We start from the raw sequence: 21,483 nt of genomic DNA, 5'->3' as shown, positions 1-21,483 counted from the left end.
GCTAGTCATATCAACCCGTTATGCATCAACGTGATGTTCGTTCTGTATACAACTCCACGCTGAACACAACAGGACTGCTTCATCTGTGCTACTTAAACCCCATTAGCAAGTGTGCCCGTGCGTTGCAATGGGAAAAGAAAAACATCACACGCTCCTAACCAGAGTAAGTATGATTGAAGACCCACCCCGTTTCACCTGTCAATTCCTCTATTTGAACACCATGCCTAATCCGTATTGCCGCTTATCCTCCTTCCTCTACTCTTCGGCGATGCCCTGATGATCACCTGTTCACAACGCGTCCAAATGTGGTCAACCCAAGGCGATGAGCTCGGCCGCTGCATGGCATACATGTTATAGAACTCTGCTAGCACAAGTGAATATTTGAAACTTCAAAACTCATCTTGTCGAGGTCACCCTCCGCGAGCTTTGGGGAAAACGTCAATTGCCATGAACCAGTGTTGGACCGGTCCAGGAACCATGACAATTGAGCGATTGAGGTTGGGTTTTTCGGGACGCCAATTTAAGACATGGACTGATGAATGAGTGAACTGCAGGCACTATGTGCATTTCCTCGGAAATGAACACATCGACTGCCTTGGCGGAAAGTGAACTTCTCGCATGACTAAAATTCAATTAACAAAACACAAAATATATAATCTAGAGATGATAAGTAAAGCACGACTGGAGATCACAAACAAATATGAGATACTTCTTATTTTATTTCGTAGGGAGTGAGGTAATATTTCATCTATGTTAACTGTGTCGGACTAATTATTATAGCCTGAAATGGTACCCCCAAATGCATAAATACTACTTCCTCCGTTTCATATTAGTTGTCACTGATTTAGTACATACTTGTGCTAAATGCGACAACTAATATGGAACAGAGGGGGTGTTACATAAATGGTGTTTCTTGATTTCAATCTTGCATGCAAACAGTGTTCAAAACAGATTTCGACAACCATCAGCCTTGATTGTGTAATATCAGATTAGTTGGAGGAAGATGAAAACGTTCCATAGTCAACATATGAACGCCCAAAATAAAAATAGAAAATTCCGCTACCCAAATTTCACATAATACGTAGTTACTTACAAATCTGAATGCAATATTGAAATGCTGCTCGAGTAGTAACTTGTGAAGTGGATGAATTGAAAATGTTTTGTAAAACGCTGAACTAAGCGTGAGTGTAGAATAGCTTATTCTACACCCCAGTAACGGTACATACAAAATGTAGTAACACACTATGCAAAATATAGTAATTTTCATAAAAATGTGCTAAATCACAAACTTGAGAAGTAATTTTTTTTTTGAATTACTACATTTTATACACCGTTTTACTAGATTTTGTATATAGCATTACTAGGGGGTGTAGAATAAGCTATTCTACACTCATGCTTAGAATATTGTTACTCTATTAATCACCCAGGGTACATAATAAGTTATTCTTCATCCGAAGTAATCTTACGATCATTTCATAATTAAATTATGTTTGGAATTCAAATTCAAATAGTTACATTCCTATTGATTCACTACGTAAAATTTGGCATAAGAAAATAAAAATATAGGTCATAAGACAAGAAAATTTGCAGTTTATGACCTTTCATATAGCAAGAAAATTCAAATAGTTACATTCCTATTGATTCACCGAAGGGGAGCCTTGGCGCAGTGGTAAAGCTGCTGCCTTGTGATCATGAGGTCATGGGTTCAAGTCCTGGAAAGAGCCTCTTACAGAAATGTAGGAAAAGGCTGCGTACTATAGACCCAAAGTGGTCGGACCCTTCCCTGGACCCTGCGCAAGCGGGAGCTACATGCACCAGGTTGCCCTTTTTTTTACATTCCTATCGATTCACTACGTATTTTACACTATATTTTTACGTTTATAATTTTACATAACATAATATATATATTTTTACAACTATTATATATTTTCTTACGGTCTCTTTTTACATCGGAAATAAAACAAAACTTAAGGAACATAAAATTACGGTGCATTGATGGTGAAATACATGGGGTGAAGAATAATCATTCCTCACCTAGGTTGACGAATAGTCAATCCCTAAGCCCCTATCTTTCTCCGTGTCCGATTGAAACTTTGATCTCATAAGTATCGCGTGAGTGTTAGCAATTGTGAAAGACTAAAAGATGGTTTAGTATGTGGGCTTGCGATAAAAAGCTCTTACATTGACTCCTTTTGATATTGTGATAAATTGCAATTGCTTCAATGACTGAGATCATAGTTTGTTAGTTTTCAATAATTTCTTTGCTTCATACTATATCTTGTGAACGAATTTTCACTTCAGCATGAGAAATCATATGACAATTGTTATTCTAAAGAAGATCATGATGTCTTCATGTCCGTATTTTATTTTTATCGACACCTCTATCTCTAAACATGTGGTCATATTTATCGATTTCGGCTTTCGCTTGAGGACAAGCGAGGTCTAAACTTGGGGGAGTTGGTACGTCCATTTTGCATCATGCTTTTATGTCGATATTTATTACATTATGGGATGTTATTACACATTATGATACAATACTTCTGCCTTTTCTCTCTTATTTTACAAGATTTACATGAAGAAGGAGATTGCTGGCAGCTGGAATTCTGGACGGGAAAGGAGCAAATCTGAGAGAGTTATTTTGCACAACTCCAAAAGTCCTGAAAATTTACGGAGAAATATTTTGTAATATATAAGAATTATTGGGCGAAGAAACTACTAGAGGAGACACGCTAGATGGCCACAAGCCTTGGGCGCGCCCCTAGGGCTTGTGGGGCCCCTGGCAGGTCACCTGTACCCATCTTCTGCTATATGAAAGGTTTTGACCTGGAAAAATCATGAGAGAGATTTCGGGACGAAACGCCGCAGTCTCGAGGCGGAACCTGGGTAGAAGCAATCTAGCGCTCCGGCGGTGCTGTTCTGCCGGGGAAACTTCCCTCCAGGAGGGGGAAATCGAAGCCATCGTCATCACCAATGATCTTCTCATCGAGAGGGGGTCAATCTTCATCACCATCTTCACCAGCACGATCTCCTCTCAAACCCCAGTTCATCTCTTGTATTCAATCTTTGTCTCAAAACCTCAGATTGGTACCTGTGGGCTGCTAGTAGTGTTGATTACTCCTTGTAGTTGATGCTAGTTGGTTTATTTGGTGAAAGACCGTATGTTCAGATCCTTAATGATATTCAATACCCCTCTAATCTTGAACATGAATATGCTTTGTGAGTAGTTACGTTTGTTCTCGAGGACATGGGAGAAGTCTTGTTTTAAGTAATCATGTGAATTTGATATTCGTTCGATATTTTGATGAGATGTATGTTGTCTTTCCTCTAGTGGTGTTATGTGAACATTGACTACAAGATACTTCACCATGATTTGGGCCTAGTGGAAGGCATTGGGAAGTAATAAGTAGATGATGGGTTGCTAGAGTGACAGAAGCTTAAACCCTAGTTTATGTGTTGCTTCGCAAGGGGCTGATTTGGATCCACATGTTTCATACTATGGTTAGATTTATCTTAATTCTTGTTTCGTAGTTGCAGATGCTTGCGAGAGGGGTTAATCATAAGTGGGAGGCTTGTCCAAGTAAGAGTAGCACCCAAGCACCGGTCCACCCACATATCAAATTATCAAAGTAACGAACGCGAATCATATGAGCGTGATGAAAACTATGAGATCCTGGCCATGGGGTCCAGGAGTCACACAGTAAATCATTATCTGTCCCAAGGATCAGTTGCAGATAACACGGTGGGTAATAAGAGTAACACACGTCCATTGATAAAATAATTGAAAGTTTACATCATTCGGGTCATATGCCCGTTACATAAATGATGCTGAACAAGATCTTCTTCATGGAAACCTGCTCGATTTAGATCTAAGATAGTGGTGGCGCCGTTGAAAACTCCACAGGCCAAAGTCGAAGAAAACCAACAACGTCGTCTCTATTCTTCAATCGTAGTACTCACTGTCGTAGTTGTTCCCCTCTGTAGTGATCATCAACATAAACAACATCCACAATGAGTACTTTTATGGTACTCAACAGCCACCCAATGCAAACCTAAACAATTTTAACTCTACATGCAAGGCTTTCTGGTGGAGGCTTGTCTCATTTTGCAAAAACTGCGCCAAGTCTAGCAATATTTTAGTTGAATTCCCAAAAGCAATTTTTAAACCAAGTAATTCTAATTACTAAGTAATTGGGGTTTTTCCGATGACGTCTGCAACGACAACGGAGATAAGCGGCGGAGTCCTTCAAACTCGGCGGCATAGCTGACCAGATGTCAACCTTTAATCCAGATTCCGGAAGGGGAGAGAAGACAGGTAGAATACCCAACCAGACACTTTGTCCGTCCTTGACCGTGGGCACGGCTAATCGATTAGTTTTAGACTCTGTAGAGTGTGTACACTTTAGCCACACGACGTTGACTTGCGCTAACAACACACTTTTCCATTAGGGCTCACTAATAGTATCCCAACCCGCTAAGGTTTCCTGGTCGGAGGTATGTACCGTACCTGCTTCCAGCCCCCCATGCGCTAGTAGCTACGGCCGTGCCGCCAAGGGATCTTTCGCCCCGGTGTCCTCGCAGAACACTCCACCGGTAAGCCAAGACACTGCTAGCTCCTCCTAATGTACTTGATATGTCGTACCCATTTAGGCGTGTGGTTGCACGGGTAAAACGAAGTGTGCAAATAGCTAGATAATTTCCCTTATGGGGTACGAGCAACGATGGACAAATCTCCACAACATCTGATGCTACCCGCACCCATGGTAATGTTTCACCCAAAGTAGTTCTTACTAACACTTGTCGCACAAGTTTATTCCACAACAAAGTCCTAGACTTTCTCAAATAATCAATGATAAATGATAATCTCAATAAGATGGAACATAGTACCATCAATTTATTAGGTGATGATCTAGTCTAAGCATTGCTAAGCGTCTAACTACTCAAGTTTATGGTGACAACGAACAACGTGTAGGAGCGTGGCATCGTATCCGATGAATAGGTGTACTAGTCAGGTTTAGTATTTTGACTCAAAGCAAGTTTTCATGCAAGTTAGCAAACACATGGATTTGGACAAAACATAGGATCGGAGATGGGGGTGGCATGCCTGCTTGATGCATGCCTCTGGGTTCTTCCTCGTAGTACTCCTCGTCTCCTCCTTCGTCTACATGCCGAACAATACACACAAAGATCAACAAGCGTACAACAAAACTCCAAACACAATACCAAGTAAAAACAACAAGCAAACATATGGGCATGGGTGTAGGATATGATGGAGAAGAATACTACGGAATAGATCATGAGGATTAGTCGCTGTCGGTGTCAAAACCGGCGCATCTCGGGTAGGGGTCCCGAACAGTGCGTTTAAGGCGGATGGTAATAGGAGGCAGGGGACACGATGTTTACCCAGGTTCGGGCCCTCTTGATGGAGGTAATACCCTACGTCCTGCTTGATTTTTTCTTGATGATATGAGTATTACAATAGTTGATCTACCACGAGATCATAGAGGCTAAACCCTGGAAGCTAGCCTATGGTATGATTGTTGTTGTCCTACGGACTAAACCCTCCAATTTATATAGACACCGGAGGGGGCTAGGGTTACACAGAGTCGGTTACAAGGGAGGAGATCTACATACCCGTATTGCCAAGCTTGCCTTCCATGCCAAGGAAAGTCCCATCCGGACACGGGATGAAGTCTTCAATCTTGTATCTTCATAGTCCAACAGTCCGGCCAAAGGATATAGTACGGCTGTCCGGAGACCCCCTAATTGATGCGGAGCATCCCAAGGTCATCCCCATGGACCTACCATCGTCTCACCAAGTGCCTACGGGCCCATGACTCGATCACGTGCAAGAGCCCTTGAAACCAAGGTGACATCTCTCCTCTCACAATCCCACTCCGATGCACATGAAGCATGGCTACTACCTCATATGGATACATTATGCATACTCAGGTACAATGGAGAATCTAAGGAGCAAGGACAAGAAGAAGAGGAAGATGGATGAGAAGACGGAGAAGAAGAAGAGCTGCAGGAAATTTCCCAGCCACCGGACGACCGGCCGGGACCGGACGTCCGGCGCCTGAAGCGTCAGCCGAGCTCCAGCCAGCGGACGTCCGTCCCGGACTGGACGACCGGTGCCCCCGCACCCGAAGTGAATGAGCGGACGTCCGGTCCGGACCGGACGACCGGCGCGCCAGCACCCGAGGCAACATCAGCGGAAGTCCAGAGCCTCCGGACGTCCGGCGCCCCCATCACAGAGCAGAACCAGCGGACGACCGGAGGACACCGGACGTCCGGCAGCTCCTGAGACACCGGACGACCGGTCCCCAGCGGACGTCCGGTACCTGGCTGCGTCCAGATTCGGGCTCGAGGCCCATGTACCCCTTCACTTCGCCCCCCTTTTGCACTTAGACTATAAATAGACCCCCCATTCATCCTAGCTAGGGTTAGCGTTGGTTTAGCTCATTCTTCGAGATAGAGCTTCGCTCATCCATACCGATCTCCTCCTCGAGAGAGACTGCGGCCCCTCTTCGAAGAAGATCAACTTGGATTCAAGACCCCCTCTTGGGCGGCCCCATCAAGACCTCCTTCTAGGAGAAGAACCGGTTACTTGTATCGTCCTTTGTTGACCTTGAATCATCGTGTATCTGTTTGTGTTTCGGGGATCTAGCACATGTGTGATCTATTTCTTGTTGGTTGAGTGTTTCTCTTGTGTTTCCCCTCGTTTTCCCCCTCATGTTCTTCGTGTTCCTCATAGGGATCCACTCCTTTCGTGAAAGATCGGCCATCTAGGGTTCCACCCTACATCATCTTGGTATCTTGAGCAAGGTTGATCACGATTTCGGAGCCCCCTCTTCGTTTTTCTAGCTTGATTTTGGTTGTTTTTCGTCCTAATCCGAAAATCCCCACAAAAATAGCCCCAAAATTTTTTCTTGTGTTTTGTGAGTTTTGATGATGTTTTGTTGGTTTTGATCCGTGAATTTGTTGCGTTGCAAGTAGATCTAGCCTTCCCCCACCACTTCCACCTCGAAATCCCTCCCAAATTCCCCATATTCCCCACAAAAATCACCTCCCGGATCTAGAATCTCATGTTGACCCCGACCACCGGACGACCGGCACATCACCGGACATCCGGCGACCCAGGAAGCACCGGACGTCCGACCCGACCGGACGACCGGCGACCGCTCCTTCCACCACTTCATCCGCTACACCACCACCGACTTTCCGCACTCTTTGACATTATCCCAACCCACACCACCACCTAACCGCCACCTACTCCGACAATTTTGGTCGCCTTTGGTTTTGAGAATTTGAGTTGCGGTACCGTATCCTTTTGTGTTTCGGCTATCTAGGTACGGTTCGACATCGACACCACCGCCGCTCATTTTTCGCCACGGATGCGTCATCAACATCGGTCAACAACAACGACCACCTCGACAACGACTTGGTATTCGTGCCACCATTTTGACACCATACCGGAAGCAAGACCGGTAACCTCATCTTGGTATTGGACATATCATTCTTGCCATCACATTGTTAGCCATCATCGCCTGACTCCTTTGCGTTGCTTACCCATAGAGACTAGCCATTGAGTATTGCCGGCAACGAGACCTGTGCACTTTAGTGATCATACTTCCCCATAGCATACATACATGCATCATTGTTGATTATATTGTTATCATCTCTTATGTCACAAAGTTGTCATCGCATACTCACTTGCTATCTTGGTTCATCAAGCGTCGCATAAGAAAAGAGCTCAAACATCAAAGAGCCAACCAAGCTTTTAAGCAAAGAGGAAAGATAAGCAAAGAGCTTTTAAGCAATAACCATAGCATCATACAACATTAAGATTGTCATACTCGATCATCTTGGATCATATCAAAGCAACACCTTGCATAAAACATATTTGGGATAGAAGCCGTTGCATTTTTGCTAAGTAGGTTGTGCACAAGTTCTTGTATCTGCCTATCGTGTAATCGTGCTAGCGTCTCTCTAGTGTTGTGCAACAAGAGCATTCTTGTGGATTCCACATTTTGGCTCACCCTTGGTTGCTCAACCCCACTTATCTTTTTGCGTGTGTGTTTCCGTGTACCGCATATGCTTGGTCTACTTGTTACATTGCATCTTGCGAATCTTTTCCAACATTCTTGAATCTTGCTTACATTCACATTAAAAATTGTGCCACCATCCTAACCAAGCTCCACCAAAAGCTTTTACTTGTGTAGGTGTGAGAACCGACAAGAATTGGTACCAATTGTGCTATTTCCTTGTTACACATTGGAGTCATCTTTGATCCATTGTCAACATCGGTCAAGGTACATTTGATATTGGTTCTTCCCTTTCTTCCACTCACACTTGTCTTGGAATGATGGATAGGCCAAGTACTTCTACCAACCCACTCTTCATGGAGCAAGACGACGACATGACCTCCTTCGTCACCAAGAGTCACCTCTTTGGTGCACAACGTGCTTTGCATCAAGAGCAACAAGCTATGAGTGAATGCATCGACAACCTTGCCGCCGACTTGCGACTTTCCGAGCAACATACAAGGGACTACTTTGACAACAAGCTAGACGATCACAAGCAAGAGAATGACGCAAGGATGGACGAGATTCGTGCTTTGTTGCTCAACCGCTCTTCTTCCACTTAAAGAAGGAGCCGTTCAAGTCGACACTCCGATGACACCATCTCCGATTCAAGTACACCGACATCGAACACTCTTCGACGAGCCGCGCGCAACGAGCGTCAAGCAAACCTCAATCCACTTCGAGACACCGACTCGCAAGAACATCGACGACGTCAAGCCGAAGAAGCCTTTGCGCTAGCTCAAGAATGGCATCGCCAACGTCAACACGAACAAGAGGAGCGACAACATCAAGATGCACAAGACGCCGAGGCGGAACGCCAACAACAATAACTACGTGAAGCTCAAGCACTTGAAGCGCAACGGGCCCTTCATGAATCAAGTCGTGCCGTAGCCGACCGAGGCCGACTAGCTCGACTACATCGAGAAGCACTTCGCGATGAAGCTCAAGAAAGAATGTACCAAAGACGTGTGCATCAACAAGCTCCTCGTCAAGATAGACAAGCGCCTCGTCAAGATAGACAAGCTCCCCATCAAGCTCGCCAAGACCATCAAGTTCACCAAGAGCATGAAAACAATGGGAATCCTTCGCGGCAAGAGCAACACGACGTTGACAACCCTCCGTGTCAAGAGTACCACGAGTTGGACAATCATCTACAACATGGGCGTCATCCTCCACGACCCCAACACAATGAAGAGCAACGCTACGGCAAGCTCAAGTTCACCATGCCCAAGTTCAATGGAAGCAACGATCCCGAAGAATACCTTTCGTGGGCATTGAAAGTTGACAAGATCTTTCGTTTGCACAATTATGAAGAAGAGAAGAAGATCGCGATGGCATCCCTTGAGTTCCAAGATTATGTCCTCATTTGGTGGGAACAAGTCATTGAGCGCCGCGAGGCAAGAGGTGATCCACCCATCACTACTTGGGCACAAATGAAGGATGTCATGAGAGCATGCTTCGTGCCTACCTACTACAACCGTGACCTCTTCAAGAAACTCCAACAACTCAAGCAAGGAACTAAGAGCGTTGAAGAATACTACAAAGAGATGGAGATTGCAATGATAAGAGCCAATGTGACGGAAGATGATGAGCAAACTATGGCACGTTTCCTAAATGGACTCAATCATCCCATCAATAAGATCGCCGACTTCCAACCATACTCAAATCTCATCGAGCTCGTGCACCAAGCTACCAAAGCGGAACGCCAAGTGCAAGATGACTTCAAGTACGCCAAGTTCTCATCCAAGTCCTACGGCTTCTCCAATAACCACGCTTCAACGACTCCAACGCCGACTACAAGAACGTCTACTTCCAACATCGACAAGCCGACTTCCAAGAAAGCTTCGTCACCTACAAGTCATCCTCCTACGAACAACTTCAAGCCGAGAGCTTCATCATCATCTACCCCAACCGATGAGACCGTCAAGACGAGTTCCCTCAAGTGTTTCACTTGCGGAGGCCGAGGCCACAAGTCCTATGAGTGCACCAACAAGCGCACAATGATCTTCAACGACGATGGCACTTATGATTCCATGAGCGAAGGAGAAATGGAAGCCCTTGAGCAAGTGGCCATGCACCGCCAAGTGAACAATGAAGATGAACAAGTCTTTTGTGATGAAGACTCAAGTCCCGCACTTGTTGTCTCCAAAGTCTTGACTCTCCAACATCAACAAGAAGAAGACCAAAGATGCACAATATTCCACACCAAGGCCGGCATCAATGGACGATCCGTCAAGGTCATCATCGATGGAGGGAGTTGCCACAACTTAGAAAGTGAAGAACTATGCTCCAAGCTCCAATTGGTCAAGATGAAGCACCCTCACCCCTACAAGGTTCAATGGCTAAGCGACATCGGCACCATACAAGTCGAGCATAGAGTACAAGTCTCTTTCAAGATCGGCGCCTATGAAGACACATTGGAATGTGATGTCCTTCCGATGACCGTTTGCCACCTCCTCCTTGGACGGCCATTGCAATTTGACTGAGGTGTCATTCACAATGGGTGTACAAATCACTATAGCTTCAAGATGAACGGGAAAGAGTTCGTGCTACGTCCTATGTCTCCAAGCCAAGTGATAGCCGACAAGCAAGCCACCCATCATGGAGAAAATAGTGAGAGAGCGATCCACCAAAAAGAAAGTGAGCGCCACAAGCCCAAATTGAGTGACTCCACGATGAGCGACAAGAAAAACTTAGTTCTCTTTGCCACCAAACGTGAGATGAGAGAAGTGTGTGAGAACCCATCAAGTGTCCTACACTATGTCCTATTGTGCAAGGACAAGGCCACAACAACTAACAACTCTCACGATCTACCTTTGGTGTTATCTTCTCTCTTGCAGGAATTCCAAGATGTTTTCCCCGATGAGCTACCTCCGGGTCTACCTCCACTACGAGGCATTGAGCACCGAATTGAGCTCATCCCCGGAGCGCCACTTCCCAACAAAGCTCCATACCACGTCAACCCCGAAGAAACCAAAGAAATACAAAGGAAAGTAAAGCATCTCATAGACCATGGTCATGTGCGTGAAAGTTTGAGTCCTTGTGCCGTACCGGTCATTCTTGTGCCAAAACGTGACGGTAGCTTTCGCATGTGCTCCGACTGTAGACCTATCAATGCTATCACCGTTAGATACAGGTACCCCATTCCACGCCTTGATGATATGCTTGATGAACTTAGCGGTGCCACTATATTTTCCAAAATTGATCTTAAGAGTGGTTACTATCAAATCCGCATACAAGAGGGTGATGAATGGAAAACCGCCTTCAAAACCAAGTTTGGTTTGTATGAGTGGTTAGTCATGCCTATGGGTCTCTCGGAAGCACCGGGCACTTTTATGCACCTTATGAATCATGTCTTTCGCCCTTACATTGGTATATTTGTTGTGGTTTACTTCGATGACATTCTCGTGTTTAGAAAATCTATCCAAGAACATGTCACCCATGTCCGCACCGTTTTGCAAACTCTTAGAAAAGAGCGTCTCTATGCTAATATGGAGAAATGCCTATTTGGTGTTGATAAGCTCGTTTTCTTGGGTTTTGTGGTCTCTTCTAAGGGTGTTCATGTTGATGAATCTAAGATCAATGCTATTAAAACTTGGCCCCAACCAACCAATTTGCAACAAGTGCGTAGTTTTCTTGGTTTAGCCGGTTTCTACCGTCGATTTGTGAAGGATTTTAGCACCATTGCTTCACCTTTGCATGCTTTGAGCAAGAAGAACACGCCTTTTGTTTGGGGACCATCTCAAGATATTGCTTTCAATGAGCTTAAGAATTTGCTTACTCATGCTCCCATGCTTGCTTTACCCAACTTCGACAAGCCTTTTGATATTCATTGCGATGCTAGCGGTAATGGCATAGGAGGCGTGTTAATGCAAGAGAAGCGCCCCATAGCTTACTTTAGTGAGAAACTTTCCGGAGCGCAACTCAACTATCCCATCTATGACAAAGAGCTATATGCTTTAGTCCGCGTTTTACATGAATGGGAACATTACCTTCGTCCCCACGAGTTTATCATTCATACCGATCATGAGACCCTCAAGTATCTCAAGGGTCAAACTAAGTTGAACAAGCGTCATGCTAAATGGAGTGAATTCATTGAGTCTTTTCCCTATGTCATCAAGTACATCAAGGGTAAAGAAAACATCATCGCGGATGCTCTTTCCCACATATGCATGCTAGTCACGCAACTCGAGTTAGATGTCATTGGCTTCGAGCATATCAAAGATTTGTATGCGCATGATGACACTTCTGCCACCCCTTATGCCAAGTGTTTGTCGAATACATCATGGGAGCGCTATTACATCAAAGACGGCTACCTTATGAGAGCTAACAAACTTTGCATCCCCAAGTCGTCCCTTCGTTTATTGCTTTTGAAGGAATCACATGGAGGAGGATTAATGGGACACTTTGGATGCGATAAGACGTTCGCCACGCTCTCGAAGAGCTACTTTTGGCCAAAGATGTTTCGGGACGTCAATCGCTTCACCAACCGATGTTCGACATGCCGCAAAGCTAAGTCCACAACTCAATCTCATGGCCTCTATATGCCTCTACCGATTCCATACCAACCATGGGAAGATATTAGCATGGAATTTGTGCTTGGTTTGCCTAGAACTCGAAATGGCAAGGATTCCATTTTTGTTGTCATGGACCGTTTCTCCAAAATGGCTCATTTCATTCCTTGCAACAAGATAGACGATGCTTCACATATTGCAAATTTGTTTTGTAGGGAAATCTTGCGCCTTCATGGAGTGCCAAAGACTATCGTCTCGGACCGCGACGTCAAGTTCCTTAGCTACTTTTGGAAGACTCTATGCGCCAAGCTCGGAATCAAGCTACTCTTCTCCACGGCATACCATCCTCAAACGACAGCCAAACGGAGGTGACAAACCGCACACTCTCCGCTCTACTTTGAGTACTCATCAAGAAGAACATCAAGGAGTGGGAGGAGTGTCTACCCATCGCCGAGTTCGCATACAACCGAGCAAGACACTCAACAACCGGCAAGTCCCCTTTCGAGGTCGTCTACGGATTCAACCCTTTGTCACCATTGGACATTCTTCCTCTACCACTCCAAGAGCGCATCAATTTGGACGCAAGTGCGCATGTGACACATCTCAAGAAGATGCATGAAGATACAAGAAACACCATCGAGCGCCAAGTTCAACGCCTTGCGACCAAGCTCAACTTGAACAAGCAACCTATGGTCTTAAACATTGGTGATCAAGTGTGGCTACACCTTCGCAAGGACCACTTCCCACAAGAACGCAAATCCAAGCTTCGTCCACGAGCGGATGGACCCTTCAAGGTGCTTGCACGCTACAACGGCAACGCTTACAAGATCGACCTTCCACGCGACAAGTACAACGTGAGCGACATCTTCAACGTCAAAGATCTCTCTCCTTTCCATGGTGATGAAGATTTTGATCCGAGGACGGATCTTCCCCATGGGAGGGGAGATGATGCGGAGCATCCCAAGATCATCCCCATGGACCTACCATCGTCTCACCAAGTGCCTACCGGGCCCATGACTTGATCACGTGCAAGAGCCCTTGAAACCGAGGTGACATCTCTCCTCTCACAATCCCACTCTGATGCACATGAAGCATGGCTACTACCTCATATGGATACATTATGCATACTCAGGTACAATGGAGAATCTAAGGAGCAAGGACAAGAAGAAGAGGAAGATGGACGAGAAGACGGAGAAGAAGAAGAGCTGCAGGAAATTTCCCAGCCACCAGACGACCGTCCGGGATCGGACGTTCGGCGCCTGAAGCGTCAGCCGAGCTCCAGCCAGTGGACGTCCGGCCCGGACCGGACGACCGGTGCCCCTGCACCCGAAGCGAACAAGCGGACGTCCGGTCCGGACCGGACGACCGGCGCACCAGCACCTGAGGCAACATCAGCGGAAGTCCGGAGCTTCCGGACGTCCGGCGCCCCCATCACAGAGCAGAACCAGCGGACGACCGGAGGACACCGGACGTCCGGCAGCTCCTGAGACACCGGACGACCGGTCCCCAGCAGACGTCCGGTACCTGGCCGCGTCCAGATTCGGGCCCGAGGCCCATGTACCCCTTCACTTCGCCCCCTTTTTGCACTTAGACTATAAATAGACCCCCCATTCATCCTAGCTAGGGTTAGCGTTGGTTTAGCTCATTCTTCGAGATAGAGCTTCGCTCATCCATACCGATCTCCTCCTCGAGAGAGACTGCGGCCCCTCTTCGGAGAAGATCAACTTGGATTCAAGACCCCCTCTTGGGCGGCCCCATCAAGACCTCCTTCTAGGAGAAGAACCGGATACTTGTATCGTCCTTTGTTGACCTTGAATCATCATGTATCTGTTTGTGTTTCGGGGATCTAGCACATGTGTGATCTATTTCTTGTTGGTTGAGTGTTTCTCTTGTGTTTCCCCTCGTTTTCCCCCTCGTGTTCTTCGTGTTCCTCGTAGGGATCCGCTCCTTTCGTGAAAGATCGGCCATCTAGGGTTCCACCCTACATCACTAATCCAGGACTCCCTCAGTAGCCCCCGAACCAGGCTTCAATGACGATGAGTCCGGCGCGCAGATTGTCTTCGGCATTGCAAGGCGGGTTCTTCTCCAAATCCTGAATATCTGCTGAGTAGTGTCCGGCTCCCCATAAATGTTGCACTTCTTAGCTTCTGTGCCCAATAAGGTCTATCTTCCACATGTCGAGCGAATGCGAGGAGCCAGGGCATTTTTACATTCGCCATCCTAGCCATGTAAATAAGCTGTCTATTAAAGGGACGGGGATTCTTAGATCCAAATCACACCATCCTCCCACGGTGAGTATCCATCAGAGCGAGCTCGGAAAAATCCATTCCAACATGGCCGGCCACCGCAGCTCCTCCTCCCACTCCCATAGCCCTAAGCCCGGTGACTGGGAGAAGTGTTCCATCCCGCACAGCCAATTAGTAGAGTTGCAGACCCAGGGATTCCTCCCTCCAGCATATATGGTCCCCGTTCGAGCCGGGATTGCCACCTATAATGGCGGGGAGCAAGCGGAGAGCTTCCCCAATCCCTCCAAGGGGGAGCGGGTATGCCTTGTCCCCTATTTACTAAGGGGACTTGGATTTCCAATCCATCCGTTCCTCCGCGGGCTCGTGGAGTTTTACGGCCTCCAGTTGCATAATTTCACCCCTGCTTTCATATTACACATCGCTGGTTATGTTACCCTATGCGAGCTGTTTCTGGGTTGCGAGGCTCATTTCGGGCTGTGGAAGAGGCTATTATGCCTGGTGCCCCGTACACAGGAGGGGTCACTATATCAAGTGGGCGGAGCCGAAATATGGCGCATTGCCGGGACCGGATACCTGTCCGGCACCTCGAAGAAGACGTCCGAAGTCTGGCCTTCGGAGTGGTTTTACATGGAGGACGTCCCCCTTCCAGATCCTATTCGGAGGGGTCTTCCCGAGTTCAACAATGCTCCTCTGAAGAAACGCCAAAGTTGGCGCCCACAGAGCCCCCCGGAGGAAGACAACGGAGAAGTCCTTTACCTGATGGACCGGATTAAAGTGCTGGCCCAATCAGGATTGACGATAATCAAGGTCATGTCAATATGCATAATGCGGGGGGTGCAACCACTTCAATATCGAGGGCACCCCGTGTGGTGCTTTAACGGGGAAGATGATGCCACCCGCTGTGGGCGTAAGGGACCGGACTCATCTGCTGCTCTAGCAAAAATTCTGTCCGAGTTGTTCAAGGGAGAGTGAGGGAGTCCTGGATTAGGGGGTCTCCAGACAGCCGGACTATATCCTTTGGCCGGACTGTTGGACTATGAAGACACAAGATTGAAGGCTTCGTCCCGTGTCCGTATGGGACTCTACTTGGCGTGGAAGGCAAGCTAGGCAATACAGATATGTATATCTCCTCCTTTTAACCGACCTTGTGTAACCCTAGCCCCCTCCGGTGTCTATATAAACCGGAGGGTTTTAGTCCATAGGACAACAGACAATCATACCATAGGCTAGCTTCTAGGGTTTAGCCTCTCCGATCTCGTGGTAGATCAACTCTTGTAATACTCATATCATCAAGAACAATCAAGCAGGATGTAGGGTATTACCTCCATCAAGAGGGCCCGAACCTGGGTAAACATCGTGTCCCCTGCCTCCTGTTACCATCCGCCTTAGACGCACAGTTCGGGACCCCTTACCCGAGATCCCCCGGTTTTGACACCGACATTGGTGCTTTCATTGAGAGTTCCACTGTGTCGTCACCACAAAGGCTTGATGGCTCCTTCGATCATCGCTAGCGATGCGGTCCAGGGTGAGGCTTTCCTCCCCAGACAGATCTTCATATTCGGCGGCTTTGCACTACGGGCCAATTCGCTTGGCCATCTGGAGCAATTGAGAGCTACGCCCCTGGCCATGAGGTCAGATTTGGAAACTTGAACTACACGGCTGACATCCGCGGAGACTTGATCTTCGACGGATTCGGACCCATGTCAGACGTGCCGTACAGTCATGACGAGCATGATGTAACTCTGCCGTCGGACAATGTTCGGGAGATCGCATCCGCAACTACTCCGTCCATCAATCCGGAGCAAGTCGTGCCATCCGAGAGCGGAGGTATGGACCCCGCCACGGAGGCCGCACTCTCAGTGGCGATAGAGCCGGATACTGACTTCACAACTTACGGGAGCCGTGTCACCGAACCACTGGATTCGTCTCCGGCCACGGACTCCGAGCCGCTCATATCCGTGCCCATCGAGTCCGACTGGGCACTGATCATGGAGTTCACCTCCACGGATATCTTTCGGCACTCACCTTTTGGAGATGTGCTAAATTCATTAAGGTCTCTCTCCCTATCAGGAGAACCTTGGTCGAACTATGTCCGGCTAGAATGGGATGCGGACGACGAAGGAATTCGCTGCCCACCCACCACCCACTTAGTAGCCACTGTCGACGACTTAACCGAGATGCTCGACTTCGGCTCCGAAGACTTCGACGGTATGGATGACGAAGCCGGAGACGAACAGGATCCACCGCCCTCGGGGCACTAGACCGCCACCTCATCATATGATATATACATGGTGGACACCCCCAAAGAAGCCAATGGTGACGAGACAACGGAGGATGACCCCTCCAAGAAGCAACCCAAGCGCCGACATCAGCGGCGCCGCTCTAAGTCCCGCCACAACAAGAGCAGTGATACCGGCACAGGAGATAATAACACTCCGGATAGCGCCGAAGACAACAACAATCCCCTCCAGCACGGTGTAGAGCTAGAGGACGAACAAGCTAGCCCTCTAGAGCAGGCAGCAGATGGAGAACCGGAGGAGGACAATTACATGCCTCTCTCCGAAGACGAGGCGAGCCTCGGCGACGACGAGTTCATCGTGCCTGAGGACCCCGTCGAGCAAGAGTGCTTCAAGCGCCGGCTTATGACCACGGCAAATAGCCTAAAGAAGAAACAACAATAGCTTCAAGATGATCAAGACTTGCTAGCAGACAGGTGGACCGAAGTCCTTGCGGCCAAGGAGCATGAACTCGAGTGCCCGTCCAAAAGTTACCTAAAACGCAGGTTGCTACCTCACCTCGAGGAGGAAGCATTGAAACCTCATTCACCAGTGTATGATGCGGCTGACCGACCACTACGCGACCGAGCCAGAGAGGCGTTTCAGCCTAAAGTTCAAACCGCACCCCGTCACCACTCAGTCAAAAATACTGCCCGGGGTAACACAGAGGACCTGCGAGACATCTTGGACAGTAAGGCAAAAATCGCAAGGTCAATATACGGGACACGAGCACGTGCGCCCACACGGGACGATGATCTTCGCGTCGGATACACCAAGAGCAAATCTGGCCGGGCCGAATACAGCAGACAAGACTCATACGAACTACGTCGGGATATAGCCCGACACAGAGGTGCCGCACACCCCCTATGCTTCACTGATGAAGTTATGAATCATGAATTCCCAAAGGGTTTCAAACCCGTAAGTATCGAATCATACGATGGCACAAGAGATCCCGCTGTATGGATTGAGGATTTCCTCCTTCACATCCACATGGCTCGCGGTGATGATTTACATGCCATCAAGTACCTCCCACTAAAACTCAAAGGACCAGCTTGGCATTGGCTGAATAGCTTGCCAGCAGATTCCGTTGGCAGTTGGGAGGATTTGGAAGATGCATTTCTTGACAACTTCCAGGGCACTTATGTGCAGCCACCGGATGCTGATGACTTGAGCCACATAACCCAGCAGCCAGGGGAATCGGCCAGACAATTCTGGACACGGTTGCTACCTCTTGACCACTGCGTTGGTTTTCCCCGAAGACGAAGGGATGATGCAGCAAAGTAGCGTAAGAATTTCCCTCAGTTTTTGAGAACCAAGGTATCAATCCAGTAGGAGGCTACACGCGAGTCCCTCGTACCTGCACAAAACAAATAAATCCTCGCAACCAACGCAAACAGGGGTTGTCAATCCCTATAAGGCCACTTACGAGAGTGAGATCTGATAGATATGATAAAGATAATATTTTTGGTATTTTTGTGATAAAGATGCAAAGTAAAATAAAGGCAAAGTAAATAACAAAGGAAATAACTAAGTAGTAGGAGATTAATATGATAAAGATAGACCCGGGGGCCATAGGTTTCACTAGTGGCTTCTCTCGAGAGCATAAGTATTCTACGGTGGGTGAACAAATTACTGTTGAGCAATTGACAGAATTGAGCATACTTATGAGAATATCTAGGTATGATCATGTATATAGGCATCACGTCCGAGACAAGTAGACCGACTCCTGCCTACATCTACTACTATTACTCCACTCGTCGACCGCTATGCAGCATGCATCTAGAGTATTAAGTTAAAAACAGAGTAACGCCTTAAGCAAGATGACATGATGTAGAGGGATAGACTCATGCAATATGAATAAAACCCCATCTTGTTATCCTAGATGGCAACAATACAATATGTGCCTTGCTGCCCCTACTGTCACTGGGAAAGGACACCGCAAGATTGAACCCAAAGCTAAGCACTTCTCCATTGCAAGAAAGATCAATCTAGTAGGCCAAACCAAACTGATAATTCGAGGAGACTTGCAAAGATAACCAATCATACATAAAGGAATCCAGAGAAGATTCAAATATTATTCATAGATAGACTTGATCATAAACCCACAATTCATCGGTCTCAACAAACACACCGCAAAAAGAAGATTACATCGAATAGTTCTCCACAAGAGAGGGGGAGAACATTGTATTGAGATCCAAAAAGAGAGAATAAGCCATCTAGCTACTAACTATGGACCCGTAGGTCTGAGGTAAACTACTCACACTTCATCGAAAAGGCTATGGTGTTGATGTAGAAGCCCTCCGTGATCGATGCCCCCTCCGACGGAGCTCCGAAACAGGCCCCAAGATGGGATCTCGTGGATACAGAAAGTTGCGGCGGTGGAATTGGGTTTTTGGCTCCGTATCTGATTGTTTGGGGGTACGTAGGTATATATAGGAGGAAGGAGTACATCGGTGGAGCAACAGGGGGCCCACGAGGATGGAGGGCGCGCCTGGTGGGGGTGGGCGCGCCCCCCTACCTCGTGGCCTCCTCTTTTCTTTCTTGACGTAGGGTCCAAGTCTCCCGGGTCTTGTTCGTTGAGAAAATCACGTTCCCAAAGGTTTCATTCCGTTTGGACTCCGTTTGATATTCCTTTTCTTCGAAACCCTAAAACAAGCAAAAAACAACAATTCTGGGCTGGGCCTCCGGTTAATAGATTAGTCCCAAAAATAGTATAAAAGTGGATAATAGAGCCCAATAATGTCCAAAACAGTAGATAATATAGCATGGAGCAATCAAAAATTATAGATACGTTGGAGACATATCAAGCATCCCCAAGCTTAATTCTTGCTCGTCCTCGAGTAGGTAAATGATAAAAACAGAATTTTTGATGCGGAGTGCTACTTGGCATAATTTTAATGTAATTCTTCTTAATTGTGGTATGAATATTCAGATCAGAAAGATTCAAGAAAAAAGTTCATATTGACATAAAAATAATAATACTTCAAGCATACTAACAAAGCAATTATGTCTTCTCAAAATAACATGGCTAAAGAAAGTTATCCCTACAAAATCATATAGTCTGGCTATGCTTCATCTTCACCACACAAAATATTTAAATCATGCACAACCCCGATGACAAGCCAAGCAATTGTTTCATACTTTTGACATTCTCAAAATCTTTTCAATTTTCACGCAATACATGAGCGTGAGCCACGGACATAGCACTATAGGTGGAATAGAACGGTGGTTGTGGAGAAGACAAAAAGGGGAAGATAGTCTCAGATCAACTAGGCGTATCAACGGGCTATGGAGATGCCCATCGATAGATATCAATGTGAGTGAGTAGGGATTGCCATGCAACGGATGCACTAGAGCTATAAGTATATGAAAGCTCAAAAAGAAACTAAGTGGGTGTGCACCCAACTTGCTTGCTCATGAAGACCTAGGGCAATTTGAGGAAGCCCATCATTGGAATATACAAGCCAAGTTCTATAATGAAAAATTCCCACTAGTATATGAAAGTGATAACATGAGAGACTCCCTACTATGAATATCATGGTGCTACTTTGAAGCACAAGTGTGGTAAAAGGATAGTAGCATTGTCCCTTCTCTCTTTTTCTCTCATTTTTTTATTTGGGCCTTTTCTCTTTTTTATGGCCTCTTTTCTTTCTTTTTTTTCGTCCGGAGTCTCATCCCGACTTGTGGGGGAATCATAGTCTCCATCATCCTTTCCTCACTGGGACAATGCTCTAATAATGATGATCATCACACTTTTATTTTTCTTACAACTCAACAATTACAACTCGATACTTAGAACAAAATATGACTCTATATGAATGCCTCCGGCGGTGTACTGGGATATGCAATGAATCAAGAGTGACATGTATGAAAGAATTATGAACGGTGGCTTTGCCACAAATACGATGTCAACTACATGATCATGCCAAGCAATATGACAATGATGGAGTGTGTCATAATAAACGGAATGGTGGAAAGTTGCATGTCAATATATCTCGGAATGGCTATGGAAATGCCATAATAGGTAGGTATGGTGGCTGTTTTGAGGAAGGTATATGGTGGGTGTATGATACCGGCGAAAGGTGCGCGGTATTAGAGAGGCTAGCAAAGGTGGAAGGGTGAGAGTGCGTATAATCCATGGACTCAACATTAGTCAAAAAGAACTCATATACTTATTGCAAAAATCTAAAAGTTATCAAAGCAAAGTATTACGCGCATGCTCCTAGGGGATAGATTGGTAGGAAAAGACCATCGCTCGTCCCCGACCGCCACTCATAAGGAAGACAATCAAAAAATAAATCATGCTCCGACTTCATCACATAACGGTTCACCATACGTGCATGCTACGGGAATCACAAACTTC

At 46.6% G+C, this 21,483-nt stretch overlaps 1 pseudogene; it reads left to right on the top strand.

Moving 5' to 3' along the window:
• The first annotated feature begins 2,641 nt into the window (after positions 1–2,641).
• On the top strand, positions 2,642–2,989 carry LOC119272278 (annotated as a pseudogene).
• The last annotated feature ends 18,494 nt before the right edge of the window (positions 2,990–21,483 follow it).

Source organism: Triticum dicoccoides, chromosome 3A (genome assembly GCF_002162155.2).
Source record: "Triticum dicoccoides isolate Atlit2015 ecotype Zavitan chromosome 3A, WEW_v2.0, whole genome shotgun sequence".
Taxonomy (NCBI): Eukaryota; Viridiplantae; Streptophyta; class Magnoliopsida; order Poales; family Poaceae; genus Triticum; species Triticum dicoccoides.
This window is presented reverse-complemented; position numbering and strand designations above follow the sequence as displayed.